The sequence below is a fragment of the Callionymus lyra genome, chromosome 4, assembly GCF_982586985.1.
Source record: "Callionymus lyra chromosome 4, fCalLyr1.hap1.1, whole genome shotgun sequence".
Taxonomy (NCBI): domain Eukaryota; kingdom Metazoa; phylum Chordata; class Actinopteri; order Syngnathiformes; family Callionymidae; genus Callionymus; species Callionymus lyra.
Window position 1 is genome coordinate 30,173,973 of NC_141821.1, and position 16,443 is coordinate 30,190,415.

Sequence of the window (16,443 nt, forward strand, 5' to 3'; positions counted from 1 at the left end):
ATTGCGTTTGCATTTATTAGCATGTTTTCAAACTATTAATCCATTGAAAAATATTTCTGGTGTTTTAATCATTGGTTCTTTCTTTTATCTCTCCCAGCTGAGTGAGCGAATGTTAAGGAATGAACCTGAACGCTCGCCAGAGCATTCAAGGACTAACCACTCAAGATGGAATAATAATTGCTTCCAAGAATCTGTGGCTCTTCTTCATAACTCACTCTTCTCTGTTGTTACATCCTTCATTTCGATTTATCACACTTTACAGCCCCCTGGAAATGTAGAGTAATCGGGGGAATAGAAGACTATATGGAGTTACTGTCGGCATGTGTGTAATTGTTTGTAAATATCTCTCGCTACATCATATGCGGTCGGAGAGAAGGTCTGGAAAAATGGACAAGCTTTGACGGCTCATTATCTCCTAATGTCTCCAACATCTCACAGATCGTTGGCGTCTGTCTCTCCTCATCATGTAGTTGAAGCAGTAAAAGATCCGTTCACAGATCACTCTCTTTTGTTTCACATCTTTTTTGATCCGGGATGAAAGAGTGGAGAAGTGAAGCAGTGAGACGCACTCCAAGTAACTCCATTTGTGTGATGATGAAAGGCAGACGATATTTTCACGTGTAATAACCATTGATGGTTGAACAGTCCTGACACATGTACGACGTATTTAGCTTTTACACGGTTCATCTTTTCTTTATGTCGCGTACATTTCTGCTGCAATAAAGCTGTCAGAGGTGTTAATGTTCAACTATCTGGCTAGTTGCTATGTTTGCAGTTGGTTTTATTTTTACTTTTGTTTATAATGACTTTATGTTCTTAAATAATATTTAACCCCCAAAAACAATCTGTCAAAATATAATTATATGTTATAAGGTCAATCCAACAACTGATAATTTGATTTATCGATAAATCACTTTTTAAAAGTACAGCCAACTTCAAAATAAAACACAACAAAAATGCGCTGTCAGACAGAATCACTGTATATAATTGGATCAAGCTGAAGATGGGAGGATGAAAAAGATGAATGAAAAGGGGCAATAGAAGTAAAAAGAGAGAAATGCTGGTAAGAATTGTCATCACCTTCACACACACGTGTGCACAAACACACACACACACATGGTCCCAGGAAAACTGCTGAGCAGAGACTCGCTCTGATGACAGAGGGAAAGAGGCAGCGGAGGAGAGAATAGTTTAAAGGGATTGAAAGATTTTCTGAAAGATATTAGAGCCACCAAACCTGTCCAACACTAAGACAACGCTCAGCTTTTTTTGTGTTTTCACAAGGAGAAAAAACGGTTTGGAGATCACTGTGTTATCATTTTTATGTAGGACAACTCAAGATCTTTATTCCAACTTCTTAAACAAGACACTTGTGGTGGAAGATCGTTTCTCTTTTGAATAGAATTCTTGTTTTCGTTTTGGCTTTCGCATACACAAGTGGGCTTCAGAACCCCACATGTACAAACCATATCTCATTTGCACTCAAATACTTTGTAGGAAATTATAATGGTTGTCGGAGAAAATAAGACAAGATGGGAAATAAACCAGTGAGAGAAGTTTCACTTCCAGGAATCCAACTGAAAACATCTCAGATACAACCAAGTGCTGACCAGCTAAGTTGGAAATGCAACCACAGCACACTGAGGACCCAGTGAGTTTGCACGGCTTTGACAATTTGGCCCCAGAGGAAGCAAGCTTTTTTTTTTTCTTTTTTTTCGAGTGTGCGGCCGCTCTATCAACATGTACGTGTTGAAGGTTTCTGAGGAACAATGAATTAGTCTTGGATGTGTTTGCATCTAAAAATAACCAAGCTAGTCGTAGATATTGAGGAATTTTCCAAACATCTTTCAACCAAGAAATCTACTTTCATGTTCAGTGTTTTAAACAGAATTAGTTTTTTCAGTAAATGTGCTGTTTTAATCTGAATAATTATCATTAAAAGAGTTTCAATCAAAGCAGCAACTACTTGTTTTAGGTCATAGAAGTGGCTCCTTGTACAAAAGCAAAATCATTATAGAGTGAAGATGTTAAAATAAGGGTTTTTGTTTTCAACGGTAATTTAAAGTGGATTTGATTTTAAACTGATTGGTATACTTGGTAATGTCAACCTTTTCCATGTATATCACAATTAAAAATTTCTTAAAGTTCTGTAAAAACATGTTCGAGATTTTATTACTGATTTACAAACATCTGAGTTTAATGTTTAAGATTGTTACAGGACTGTATATTTCACCTCAAATAAGAGCTACTGGCAAAAAAGAGGGTGGTTTTCACCCAAAATTCAAACTTCACTCGTTTTAATCGTCATGTCAATATTTTGGATTTTTTTTGGAGTAATCCGTACATTTTGTAATTAAGCCTCAACATCAGAAATTGCTTCGAAAAAAAACCTTCAAAAAACTCTGTATATTTTAGGCTTGTTTTTAGTGGAAGCTCCTGTGTGAACCTTAACAATTAACATTACCAATTATACCAATCAGTTTTTAACTAAATTTCAACATATTCACACGTCTGTGATGTCACCTAAAGAAAGAGCATCTTTGTAATAGTTAGATGTGTGGATGGACATTTGTTTCAAACAAAAGGATATTATTTTATTATATTATATTATTTATTTTCCGTTGCTAATTCTATGTATGACTTTCTTGAATTGGACCATGTCCCTTTAATAAAAACTGACTCATAAGTGTAGGGTTTATTTTTGAAACATGTATTTTGTGATTAACAACACTACAATTAACCGTTTGGTATTTTGTTCAACACTTTTTGACACATTATTAATGCAATTGATGTTAAAGGGTAATATTCATTGTACAATGACCTTTCTTTATTTTCACTCTGCACCTTAGTTCAACCCTCTTTCCTTCCAGTAAGTTCAACTGCCATTACTCAGTCTCCTCTCATGTGTCTGTGTGGGCTTCTGTTCCTGGAATAGGTCAGCGAATTGTAGGAGAAACCTATCATCTGAAGTCATTATCATTTCACCATTACAGACTCAGACACTCTCACACAGCTTGTAATCACAAGGCAAAGGTTTGCAGAATAGGTGTAATCCTGAACTTGACCTGCTCCCTGTCGATATGTGAGAGATGCTGACAAAGCACTTTTTAATTCCATCTTATTGCATGTGTATATTAGAGCTGGGAACTCGCCAGAGATGTATCCTCTGGGAGCCTCCGCTTCAAACAAGCTTAAAGTCATTTTCTACTCACCCTCATGTCGACTAAGAGTTGGGATTATTTTTAGAGTTATCTGTTCTTTTTTAAAGTAATAGACAAAAATGTATGTATTTTTTTCCGAAAAATTCCTTATGTTGAGGCTTCAATACAAGAATTAAATTAATGAAATTTGAATTTTGGATGAATCATCACTTTAAGGTTAGTTAAGACATCAAAACAACTTTAAGTTGTCATGTATGGGGAGGTATTATCAGCTAGAAGTGGAAAGGGAGGCACTTGGACAGTTTGCTGGTCCTTCACAGACTAGAGTATTCACAAAATCGACATCATGGAAGTTTGATTAAAAGATTGTTGACTTTCACACAGAACCAAACTTAAAATACATCTGTTTGTTTCTGGCAATTATTGTATTTAAGCTCAAATCCGAAACATGTAATAATGTTTACTAGCTGCTGTTTTTACTTATGTGAATGGAAATTCGACAGAACTGCTTCGCATAAACCACATTGAGAACACGGGTTTAAGCTTTTAAAATGACCAGTCAGCATTTCCTCAAGATGTTTGTTTACTTAACATGAAAAATAATTACTGGAATTCTTATGTGCAATTTGCAAACAAGAAAACAATCCCTGCCTCCTGTTTTGTTGCTCCGTTATTTCGGTCATGTTCAGGGTTAAGCAGGGTTGTGTTGGCATCAGGGGACATGCTGCCAATGAATGAAACTCTGTAAAAATCTGAAATGCTAATGAACTATTTCAGAATCATCAAAAAAAACTACCGACCATGATCTATGCTACACAATCTCACTACAGCTCAAGGAAACCAAATGGACCATCCAGCCAACAATCCTGAGAAGATATTTGATAACCTGGGGCCTCATGTACTAAGGGGTCGTACGTACAGAAAACATGCGGACATACTTTCCCACTTCAAAGTCCATATGTATCAATAATGAAAAGAGTGTTAAAAAGTTTGGACTTCCCAACACGTTTGTCGGTCGCCTACTATCTGATTTACTGCTAAGATGCATGTCAGCCTCACTAGTCACGTTCGGATGTTCAAATCAGAGTTACATTAATGATCAATATTGATCAAAAATTAACACACACACACAAGTGTTTGTAGTTACACGAGTGTATATTAAATTATTCACAAACTTGTCAATATATTCTCATTCATCAATCTGATTATCTGTATTTATTAAGATGACATCGATCATTTATACTGAATATTTTAATCTGCTATTTCATACTATTCATAAAAAATCTAAAGCAATTATGAGTTTAAAAAATATATATATAACAAACAAAATGATCAGCGTCTGATCGCTTCAAGTCTTTCTCTACGAGAGTCACAGACGTTCTTGTGAAACAACATCACGTCAGATCAAACTGAAGCTGCTAAAGTTTCCCTCATGTGATCACATGATCGGAGCGATCTCCTTGAAAAACACAAAAATTGTTAATTTGTCATTCGTAAACAAAATGCTTTTATTGTATAAATGTAATTTGAGTTTGTGGGTGTTGTCCAGCTGCGCCACATGTCCATATGAAGCTCAGATGATCAGACCATCTTCACAACATCATCAATACTCAATGCTTTAAGTTAATGATTTACAGTTTTCTTCTTTTTAAACTCCATTTTAAGATGTTTCAAATAATGAGTGACAAACAGAGGTTGATTGAAACTTAGGAAAATGCTTCAGTTCATCTCTATCCAGGAGGAGTCCATGGGACTGATCCTGGATCAGATGAAAAGACCAAATGACAACTGAGAGAAGGGGACTTCTTAAGTTCAGACAAGAGGAGCTTACTGAGAAGAAGTCTGGAAGCTGTTGATGAAACTGCCAACAGATGTGGGGTTGAAATGCGAACTTGTTTTTCCCACGTTTTTCAAAATCAATTCACCTTTTTTTTTCAATAAAAATCTGCATTAAATCATCTTTGAGTTTCCAATTTCCCATCTGATTGTATTAAAGCTCGGTCAATAGCACATCAAAAGTGCAACATCTCCCTTTATATAACTACAATTTTTAAGGACTTTGACAAGTGAATGTTATGTGTTTTAAATCATACGAAATACATGTTAATTAATATAATTTGAAATTAGATTGAAAAAAACAACTGTACTCTTCCTTTTTTCACTGCCATTACTTTTTGAAATAGAACAAATCTTTGCTTTTCCCTGAATTTACATCTTGAATGATCTTTTCTTGCAGATTGATAAGGATGTGCTGTTTCAACAGAGAGACCATGTCTGACCAATCAAATATTTACAAAAAAAAGGCTTTAAACCAATGAAAATGTCTTGGTCCTGCAAGAGCACATAAGTTTGAGGATCAGCAATTTAAAATTTACAGAGCAACATAACGTAAATCCAAGGTAGACTAGTTCAGAGAACATGATAGGGTATCAAGTCAGTATCGGTATCAATACTATCAATTCTAGTGTGTTGGGTTGTTAAAAGAAAAACATGTGCCTGTTTTATTTTGTCATTACTCACCAATACATAACATTAAAATACTTTCAAAGTTAGTATTAGAAGGTATCAGTTAAACTGGCTGTGAATTTACCCCACTACTACTACTATGTCCTACTTTAAAACTTATTCTGCTGCTCCCTTTGGAAAGAACATCTCCTGGCATCTCTTGTTGACTCAGAACCACGGCTTCGGTATTTGTAAATTCTAAACGTTAAAAAAATATCAACCGTGAACGATTCAACATGATTTCTCTGAAGACATTCCTCAGCATTGTTTCTTGTTTTAGATTTTTGTCGTGGGGAAAATATTACTTAACTTCCAAAAATGACTCCAAGTCCCAAAACATCTAAATCGTCTAATCATTTCTATCACAATCTGTTTTTCCTTACCCCAGAAAAAAAAAAAGAGTAAAGTATTTGACTCCAGCCAGGGTTGCAGGTTACTGGAAGTTCACAAATGAAATAACAGCCAGAGGACATCCCAAAACCACAGGTATGATTGTAGAGCTGTGACTATGTTGCTTTCAGTATCCTGTAGGAATGTGTGTTTTTCACATTTTTATTGGAGTGGTTAGTTTGACATCATAATTAAAGACAAGTTAGAGCAAAGTGGGTTGAAATATAGACACATACGATAATATCTCCTACTGTGTTTTTTGAACAAGCCATCTCAAGCTCTCGTAGAACGAAAGCGTTTTGCAGCTGTGCAGACGGACTGATGCATTTTTGGTCTTCTATGAATAAAAAGAGCAAACCAATGGCATGCAGCATCTTTTTAGCCTTCAGTGAAACTTAAACAGTTTCCTTTTTTTTCTTCTTTCTCAACTGAATCTATCAGTGGGGGAAAAAAATGCTGGTAAAACATATTTGCGCTTTTGTCAGCTTTTGTAAAAGATCATGTTACTTTGACAGATTTTGTCCAATACTGACTGAAATAGAGAAGCTGATTATTCAGTGCCGTCCTGTCGGAATGGGGCCAGAAGTTTGAGGAGAGAATAGATGTTTTGAATAAAACTCTATGATCTTACAGATAACGTTCATGCAAGCATGAGGAACTCAGCTTGGTTTGTTTCTACCATGTTTGTTCTGTTGAGCTTTTGTTTCTAGACTGCCTCATGTCCTCTTCTACGTTTTATTATTTCATCTGTAACAGTCTTCAGCTGCTCGGTCAAACTTTTAATATAAGGCAGCACCATGTTAGCGACCCAGCTGTACGACTTGTACAGTCAGTGAATGTCCTGAACAATTCATTTTACTGAAGACATTCTGAGTCATTGGAGCAACCATTCATGAGATGATGTTTCAAATGTTGAAGTCTTTCTCTCCAAGATGCAGTAAATCTCTCATCATGACCATGTTTTGAACTTATTACTTTATAAACTTCTCCCCCGTCTGAAATATCAGCAAACAAGAGCATGACGTAATAATGGCTTTATCCCTCCTCCAGCTAGCTGTAATAACACCTGCACTGTTTATACAACGAGTCCCTTTGAGGTGGAGACTTTGGTGAAGTTTGACCAAGCACAGCTAAGTGGATGTGGTTGTGCTAAACAAGATTTAATCTCCAGTAAAATGTGTTTTCAGTGGGTGGGGCTTAATGTCATTTTCTGATGTAAATATTTCAATGAAAAGAGAGTTTTGTACAAACAGACATGTACTGATGAGAACAATAGAGTCCAACATCTATTTAAGAGACAATTAAATCAACAGATTAGTTGCTCTTTAATGTGGTTCAATTTAAAAGTCATTAGAACTTTTTATCTGTGATGCTCTGTGTTGCTAAAATGATTGAATGCCTTCAGGTACTTTTACCACGTCATGGATGGTTTGGCTGTTAGATTGATCTCAAATGAGCGATCCAAAAATTTGATACAGTAATTGTAATCTAGTTTTACAGAAGCTCTGTTTTAGTTCGCAAAATGAAATCAATAACTGTAAAATGATCTTTCTTATAGGAACTGAAAACCTAAAATCTGGAGTAGGAGAGTCAAATCAACAATGTTGCAGATTGGCATCATTCAGGATTCAGGTTTGTATTTTTAACTTGAGATACTTACTTATTACCTGCAATATCTTGGTAGCTTGGTCTGACTAAGGGCTTCCAATAGCAGTCCTTTCTTCGCCGGACTATAATTTGGTCGGACAACAAGTGATTTGGTTCAGTGAAAAGCTGCAAATAAAATGTCTACAGGAACAGTAGTTCCCTCATATTCTCTACTACTCTAAGATAGATCATTCATTCCCTGTCATTAAGAGTGCATTTTTTAGATTTATTATTTGTGCGAAAGTGTCAACATAGAATTGAACTCTATCTAAATATGTTTTCATTGTTGTGGAAATAGACTTCACATTGTTTTTATAAAGCAAAGCCAGTAATCCTAAACATACACAAGAGTATGTCTCAAAGTAGGATCAAATCGGTGGTTGTAAAAAATGCCACATCATGGTATTTTGGCCCCTAAACAACATCCTCTCCGTCAATAGAGCTCAAAAGAACCCACACCATAAAATGTTTACAGCATTTTCACTACAGAGTATTTACAGACTGTTATGACCACATGACGATTCATTTAGTTTATCAGACCAGATGTTTTCTTCTCCGCCAGTTAATGTCTGTAGATGAAGATATGTCAAACACGTGATCGAGCCATATGTGTTGCATAGAATAGCGTAGGATAATAGTGAGATCTGACCTTTGCTTGTCCCTTTGTGCCATATGGTCAAATCATAAAAGAGAGTTCATCACTGTCGTCTTCTCGCCTGCCAATAGTTTCCCTTTTAACTTCAGCCAACCGTTTGGCATGTCAAATGTTGCAGACTACTTGTATGACCAATGTATCTTTGCCCTTTAAAGTTAAACATTCACGTTTGGAGTCTCTTGCGCCGGTTTCTTGCTCTGGAGACACGAGTCACTCCGAGCCATGATAGACGACTCATCAGAGACATGGAGACATCTTCATATGTGTGTTTTATTGCTACAACTACGCTGCCAGTGATTCCATCTCAACTGAAGCCAGATCCTAGTGCGTCTTCTAGACCCCCAGACCCTGCAGCAAAGCTTCTAAATCTTGGCAAGATCTTTTGAGGCTTTAAGATGTTTACAATTAACATATTTGTCATAAATGGCAACTTATTCTCTTTTTTATCCTCGTCAAGTGCAAGAGTGTTTAGGTTTTGATAAGTTTGTATCTTTCAGCAAATACAGCATATGACGTTGCAAAAATAAATTGCCTTGTTGATATTATACAAACCCATATGGTGAATAGAAACTTCATGAACGACAATATTCAATAATAGTAGGTAGTAAAACTTAAAGTACACAACAAGTAGAAAGTTACCCACCTCACTATTGATACTACTGAGTGATGACATTTTAACAAAAATAAAGTGCAATCTGTATCATCGTCATCAACATTACCTACACATTTCATTCAAACTTGAATAATTGATCATAAAATCTTTGGCAGAGAAAATAATTACTTTAAATTTCAATTCTATTTAAATAACAAAGCAACTCTTATTGATGATGAAAAAATATATTAACAAATATATTGAAAAATACAGACATAAAAATGATATGTTTAAATAAATGTTTACAAACTATTAATAAGATCCCATTATTGAGAATATTTTACTGAAATAAATTGACTTAACATGGTTCCTGCAAATATTTGTGTAATAATAATTTTACAAAAAGGTGTTTATCATATGGAATAAAAAACCCGGACATAGGAAAATCAGTGCAGATTCTTTACATACACAGTATCAAGAGTATCAACAGTTGCTTTGACCCAGAACATCATGGCCCCTCTGGTTTTATAAACGTCTATGGGATGACACTGTTGTTGGACTACAGTATCATCACAACCAATCAGTGACTGGATCTGGATCAGACAACCAATCATTTACTGGAACAAAGAGGTCCCTGTCATCTTCCCGACCAATCACTTATTTGGCACAATGTCTGCAGCAGTCTTGTGTACTTCTTCCCTTCCCATTTTCATCTGTCTTCTGTGATGTTGCCTGTTAGAGTTTCAACAACCTGCCCTCAATCTGTTCTGGAAAGAAAAAAGCGACGGGAAATATTGTACTCGGACAAGTGCTTCTCTGGCCTCTGGCTGACCTGCTGGTTTAATTTAAGCCAACCTGGGATTGTTGTGGCAGCGTCTTCCTCTGACCTGATGTCACTGGAAGATAAAACTCTCCTCTTTAAACAGTCCAGTGCACCACACAAACATACAGATAGACATAATAATTACAGTTGCATAAACATTCACTGTAGCCTCGCTTGACCTCTCCGGGTTATTTATGTTATCATTCAATTTGACTTTAGGATGAATGTGAGTTCTAAGTGAGGCCAAGGAGAACCACCGCTGTTATTTAAGACTTCGCCTCACAGTGCACATGTGATCTCTCGGCCGCTTCCTTCTGGGAAGATGCTCAAGGCGTCCGAGGCAGAACCAATTGTGATCAAGAGAAAGAAAAGGCGGGTCAAGAAAAAAGACAGTTTAGACACCGGAGAATGCAGGACAGCATTACTAAAATAAAAACATAAATTGTTGAATTGACACTTAAAGGGTTAGTTCACCCAAAATTCCAATTTCAGTCATTTTCTGCTTGCCCTCATGTCGACTAAGGGTTGGGATTACTTCAGAGCAATCTGTGCCTTTTTAGAGTTATAGACAAGAATGAAAGTCCTTTTTAATGTAGCAACCAGTGCTTAGTTGTCGTCGTTTTCATCTTTGTCCAAAAAGATCTTCATCATGTTGAGGCTTCAATACAAAATGGACATTACAGATAAGCAGTATGGAGGTATTTTGATGTTTTTACGTGTATTTTTGGACAAAGACCAATTTGCTAGATTAAAAAAGGACAGATATTTTTGTCTATAACTATAATCTATAATCCCAACCCTTAGTCGACATGATGGTGAGTAGAAAATTAGTCAAGTTTGAATTTTGGGTGAACTATATCTATTTAATTGTCCAAAACTCGTCAGTGTCTTCTAATGCCGTATGATAAAGTGAAGTGTCCTCGGCATCCACTTAGACACTTCCCTATGTTCCTCCTCCCACCATAGATGACTGCTTCACTGAGAGAGCAACAGACACTGGTTGAGTTTATTTAGAGACTTATTTCCTAGACCAAATGCAAAACTGGGTCAAACTAAAAGCGTAGAGAGCACTCAATTATTTGCATCTTTCGGAGATGTAAAATAGCATGTTCGTGCCAGTTAGAACATTTGAATATAAATGTCAGCTCATTCCAATGCAGTTTACCTGGGAGGAGAGTGTAACTCCAACGATACCTGAGTTACTAATTCTGGGGTACATTTCTGGTCATTTTCTTAAGCACCCTTTTAGATATAGGAGGAAAATGTGTGTATTAGTGCATGGATATAGTTATTGTAGTAAAATAAGACACAGAGAGCTGCAGTTCGGTTTTTGTGTTATGTAACTACAAGAAAAAAAAAACATACTTACACGTTCCAATTTGTATTAGGTTGGCATTTCTTAGTGCTAAGACAAACATTTGGCAAACAGAAGTGTGTTGAAATCTTTCATTTCATTCAACAAGTCGTTCACAAGAGGATATTATGAGCTCACTTTGTAGATTCGAGCTTTGGACAGCAATTCAAGGTCTTGTGCGAACGACACATTTTTTGAAAATGAATGACTGAAACATGTTCTGTTAAATTGACCTGATGACAAAGCAGAAAATGGAATGAATAGAATGTTAACTAATAGTTAGTGAGGTTATTCAAAAGTCAGTTGTCATTTTTGGTATTTTACACACTGAAGTCTCATAGTAAATTATTCGCCCAAGACCCATAATCTACTGAAGTCTACTTACTCCTGACTCCACAGATCAACACTCTGAACTCTGACTTACCTGTTCCTATCTTGCACGTCACAGTAACAAGTCAAACCTGTGGTCTCAGGATGTTTAGCTGCGGTAAAGATGACCACACGGTTGCTCACTAAAGAGAGCGCATGTTTTTGAGTGTGTTCACGAGGTCAGAATGAAATCAAGCATATTGGACCCAAGTGACTAAGCTGAAGTTTACATGTTCATGTTTATGTCTGGCAGAGCCGTAGCTTGTTCATTTCACTGCTCGCTTACACATTGTGACACTGAAACAATAAACCGCTCGAGGGTGCTCTGAGGTAGTGAAAAAAAACAAAAAACTTTGAGCTAGTATGTCCCAATTCCTTTTTTATAAATGAACAAGGCAATGCCTCAGAGATGTTGTTGATCTACAAAGAATACTCCAAAATTGATTTTTATTATGTTGGTTATTATTGTTTACTTTATTATATCTATCTATTATAGATGTTGGAGTCGCTGTTGCTAGATCAATGCCATACAATTGTATACGATGAAAAAGTTGTACTTTCAAGATTATTTGCTAACATTTGGTTAGGAAATTGCTATATTTGATCTTCTTTTTTTTTTTTTTAAGTATATTAGTAGTCGATTAGCTGTTTTAATTTTTTTTTAAATTTGTGACAAAGACATTTCTGGACATGACAGAATACAAGTTGTCTCCCAGTCTTGGGGTGATTTACAAGCTTTTCTAAGACGTCTCCTTGTTCGTGTCAACCAATTTAATTATATTAATAACCATATCCTGTCCTCCACTAAAGGTCATCACCTTACACTAGCCAACATGTAGACCTTCACACGCTAAACCTACACAGGCCAAATTTCTTAACCACCAAATTGCGGATCCAGGGTCAGGGCAGCTTTTGGCGATGACACAAAGACTTTGGTCAAAACTCACTGTGGAACTATGTTTGTGTGGCTCCCAAAGTTGTATATACGAAGTATAAACCAGCACATGGCCAGAAAAATATGTCATTCGTCACTCAAAGGCAAGCCCGAATGCTGTCCTGGGTTTAAGTGACATGGCCAAGGCATTTGAAAAGCCATAAAGATGTAGACCTTTTTGTGAACCTTAGGAAAGTAAGAGTCTATGTGCATGACCAAGTGCATGTTTACAAGGTTAAAAAGCGACCACTAACCATGTAGTGATCTGCTTGGATAGGACAGTGTTCTGTAAAGTATACGTTCAGCAAGTTCACTGGATCCATACGTAATTTTTGGGTTCAAGAATTTTGTCAACTTCAATGAATTCAATTAGAAGGAACTGGTGAAGCAGTGGCCCATTGGGACAAAACTTAGCAAAGTAAATTATGTCATGTTTAATTTGAATCACTAGAAAATTCAAACCTGCTTGTAGCGCATGTAAGGTTGAGGTTTCTTCTCAGTGGTTTCTCGATTAGGAAACTATTTCACATGAGGCAAAAATAACTTTCTCGTTGATTTTTTAGTTAACAGAGAAACATCATGTGTTTTAAGTTGATTTTTGTTCAATAACTTGGACTTAGATAAGACAAAGGGTGAAACATACTGGGGTACTAACAGTTCCTTCTTTGTCCCTCTATGTCTTTGGTTTTATTACTATATTAGAAGTAAACTCAGTTGGGTACAATTATATTCTGTTTGTCAAGATACAATGCAGAAGCTAACTTGAGTTCTTTTCAAAAATGATTGAGATCTGTCAATGTCCTGTAGGAGTCTTATTATAGCTTCCAATAACTCTCTGTATGAGTAACCTTTCTCTGCATCCTCGCTCGCTCTCAACATCATGTTGGCTTCTGTTCAGTGTTCAAAGGTCACACAGAGAATGAGCAGAGATCTCAACCTTTGATACACACAGTCAAGACAACAGATCGAAAACACATGTGGGAGGACCATTCAAGTGCAAGAAAACTGAACACAAAGTTGAGTTTACATTCTTGAAGAGAGGAGAGGAAGAAAGTAGAGAAACATACAAAGGGTTTAGGAAGCATAAAAAACACCGATGAAAGTGTCCTGGTTGATAAAGCAATGATATAGTAAAATATTATGTGATGGACCCTGTTAAATAATGGTACGTTTAATCTTTTAATTGTTAATCAGATCAAGGAACACTGTGAGGTAGTGGTACGTGCTTCAGATTCACAGATTGACAGTTTCTGGTTAAATTCTACATAGCAATGAGTTGCACATTAGATTCTTTTGAGTTTAGATTTTGGATATGACTGAATGAATGACAGTGATTTATTTTCACTAGCAGTGGGGCGGAAAATGTATCTGCAGGAACACATTTGAATCACCAAAAACTCACCTGATGTAAGGGATTTCACACAACAATTCTATTCACTCACAAATCAACAACTGAGGTTTTATATCCTTACATTTTTCAGTTTTCAAGTTTGGTAAATTTAAGGACATTTTGAACGGCTTAGGTTATAATCACAAAGATACAAAACTTGTAATGGTAGCGTAATAACAATGTAATATTCAGAGCTGATTTTTTTTTTGCCTGATTTTCTTACAAGCTATTGACTCTACGGTATTGCAGTGGCTTGTTCATGCAGGTCAATGCATATGTTTGATGATGTTTAATCGTTTGAAGTTCATCTTTTCTGGACAATTCTTCTGGTGAAGAGAGTGACTGATATGTCTCTCCATGCTGTGGCCAAGCCTGACATGTTAAGTATCCAAAGCTGGCAGTTGTGGTTTTTAATTTGGGATTAATGTTGAATAAAAATACAGATTTATCCTGTTCAAGCAGAGAAACATTGTTGACTTATCTCAATCAGCACCAAGTCATTAATCAAAAGAACATTTTGCTACTTATTCTCACTTGAAGTCAAATGTGTGTTCTGGCTCTGAGGTTGAAAATATCTTGTTGAGTTTTGGATTCTCAGTAAAGACATTCAGAGAACGCCAGAATAAGTTACCTCTTTGTAAGTTATATAGTAACTGTCATCCTTTTTTTTTCATATGCATTCCATTGGCATTCTTAACCCTTGTGTTATCTCAGGGTCAAGGTGATCCGAAGGCCCGAAAACAAATGTGTTTGTGGTATCCCTTGTGTTGTCTTTGTGTTAAGGTGAATGACCACTGCCACTGCATATGTATGTCTGGTAGCCAGGGAGGTCGTTCACCTTAACCCAGAAGCAACACAAAGGATAATACAATTTGTTTTCGAGCCTTCGGGTCACCTTGACCCTGAGATAGCAAGGGTTAATTGAAGCCTACTGTCAGTAGACCTGGCACATGAATAAGATTGGTTGCATTAGTAATGTTTAAGCTATTTGTTTTTATTATAAATGGAAAATTGCCGTACGGTTCTATGTGGGTAGGCAAAAACCAAGAGATTTGAACTTCCTCCAAGCAAAGTGTTTAGAGGAGGGGATTTAAATGTTAGCAAAAGACAGTGTTATTGGGTTTAACAGAATGTATTTTGCAGAATGACTACAACTAATAAAAATAAAAGAGACGACGCCAACTCCAGTATTAGAGTCGTTAAGAAGGGGAAAGGTACATTGAAATTGTAGTCCATATCCATAAATGATTGGAGTTCTTTGACACTGACAAGACATTTACTTGGGTCAGCAGTGGATTTGTCAGCTTTACAAATATGAAATAACTCCGGAACCTAATCAATATTTTGATATTTGGGCCAAAGACATTATGTTTATTCAACTATGTTGCCTACATCCCCAAGTTAAGATTGAGAAGTATGGGGTCCGTCATTCTCTACGAAACTAAATATTGCAACTACTGATGGTCAGATGTTATAATGCTAAGCTAAAATGTTATAATATAGCCATTAATTAAACTTCCTTTTCCAATTCAGGAAAGAACAAAAAACATTTGTTGTCTTTCATAAAGTGGTGGATCCAAGGTAAGGTTGAGACAATTACCAACTTTGAAAAAAAAGATTCTCCATCAATACTAAGTTAAAAGCTTTATTTTTAGTGTTTCACTAAGAACAAATACTTTCACTTTGCCATGGTTTATTAGGATTTTTGGTTTCAAACAAGACTGGAGTTGTAATATTTCCCTTATTTCCAGGCTTGCAACAATTTCTGCTCACCACTGAACGTGCCTTGAAATCCTCCACAGGAATGTGACATCTTTGTGTGATGCTTCTTAAATAGAAATGGAAAATCATTGCTGCTGTTCTTAAGTTATGGTGGCTAGTATTCCTGAACAACAAGGTCAGAGTTATTAAATCACGAGTAGGGCTTGTCCCTTCAGGGTGAACCAATTACTTTTTTTTCGCGGCAGAAACCTTAAGAGAACTAGGATGGATTGAGCTGGTTGGTGAGAGAATAACGGAATGTGTGTGCAGAAGGTAAAAAATGACTTTTCATTTATTTATAAGTTATAATCGCAGAGTCAGTACAAAATCAGAATGGATTGGCTAGTCCGTAGAAAATAAAATGCATTTTAATGTTTAGAGTATGTAAAAGAAATTATAGTGAGCTCAAATGAGAGGAATGTACATCAGCTCTTTGAAAGGATTTGAATTTGTTTCATCAAACACTTAGAATGATATACGCGGCGACTGATGGTAATTCCACATCTCCCTCCGGTCTCCACTGCATCCCAGAAGAAACACCAGAACAAAGTGTCCGCAAGTTACAGATGTGGATCTAATTCCAGGTATTAGTCTCGACCGACACCTGAGGGATCGCTCAGCCGACTGCTGTGGTTTTGAATCGGGTCGAATCCCAGAATAAAATCAATAATAGCTGCGATGGATTCCAAAAAGCTGTACAGTTGAAATGGAAGATAATTCGAATTGGCTTGAATCCGGCACTGCGTAGCTGGAAGAACTTCTCTTGAGGCATTAATACATTCTTGTAGGGGAATCATTTTTGTTTTTGTGTGGAAACTATCGTTGTAAAAATGATGATAATGAATAAAATTATATGGATATT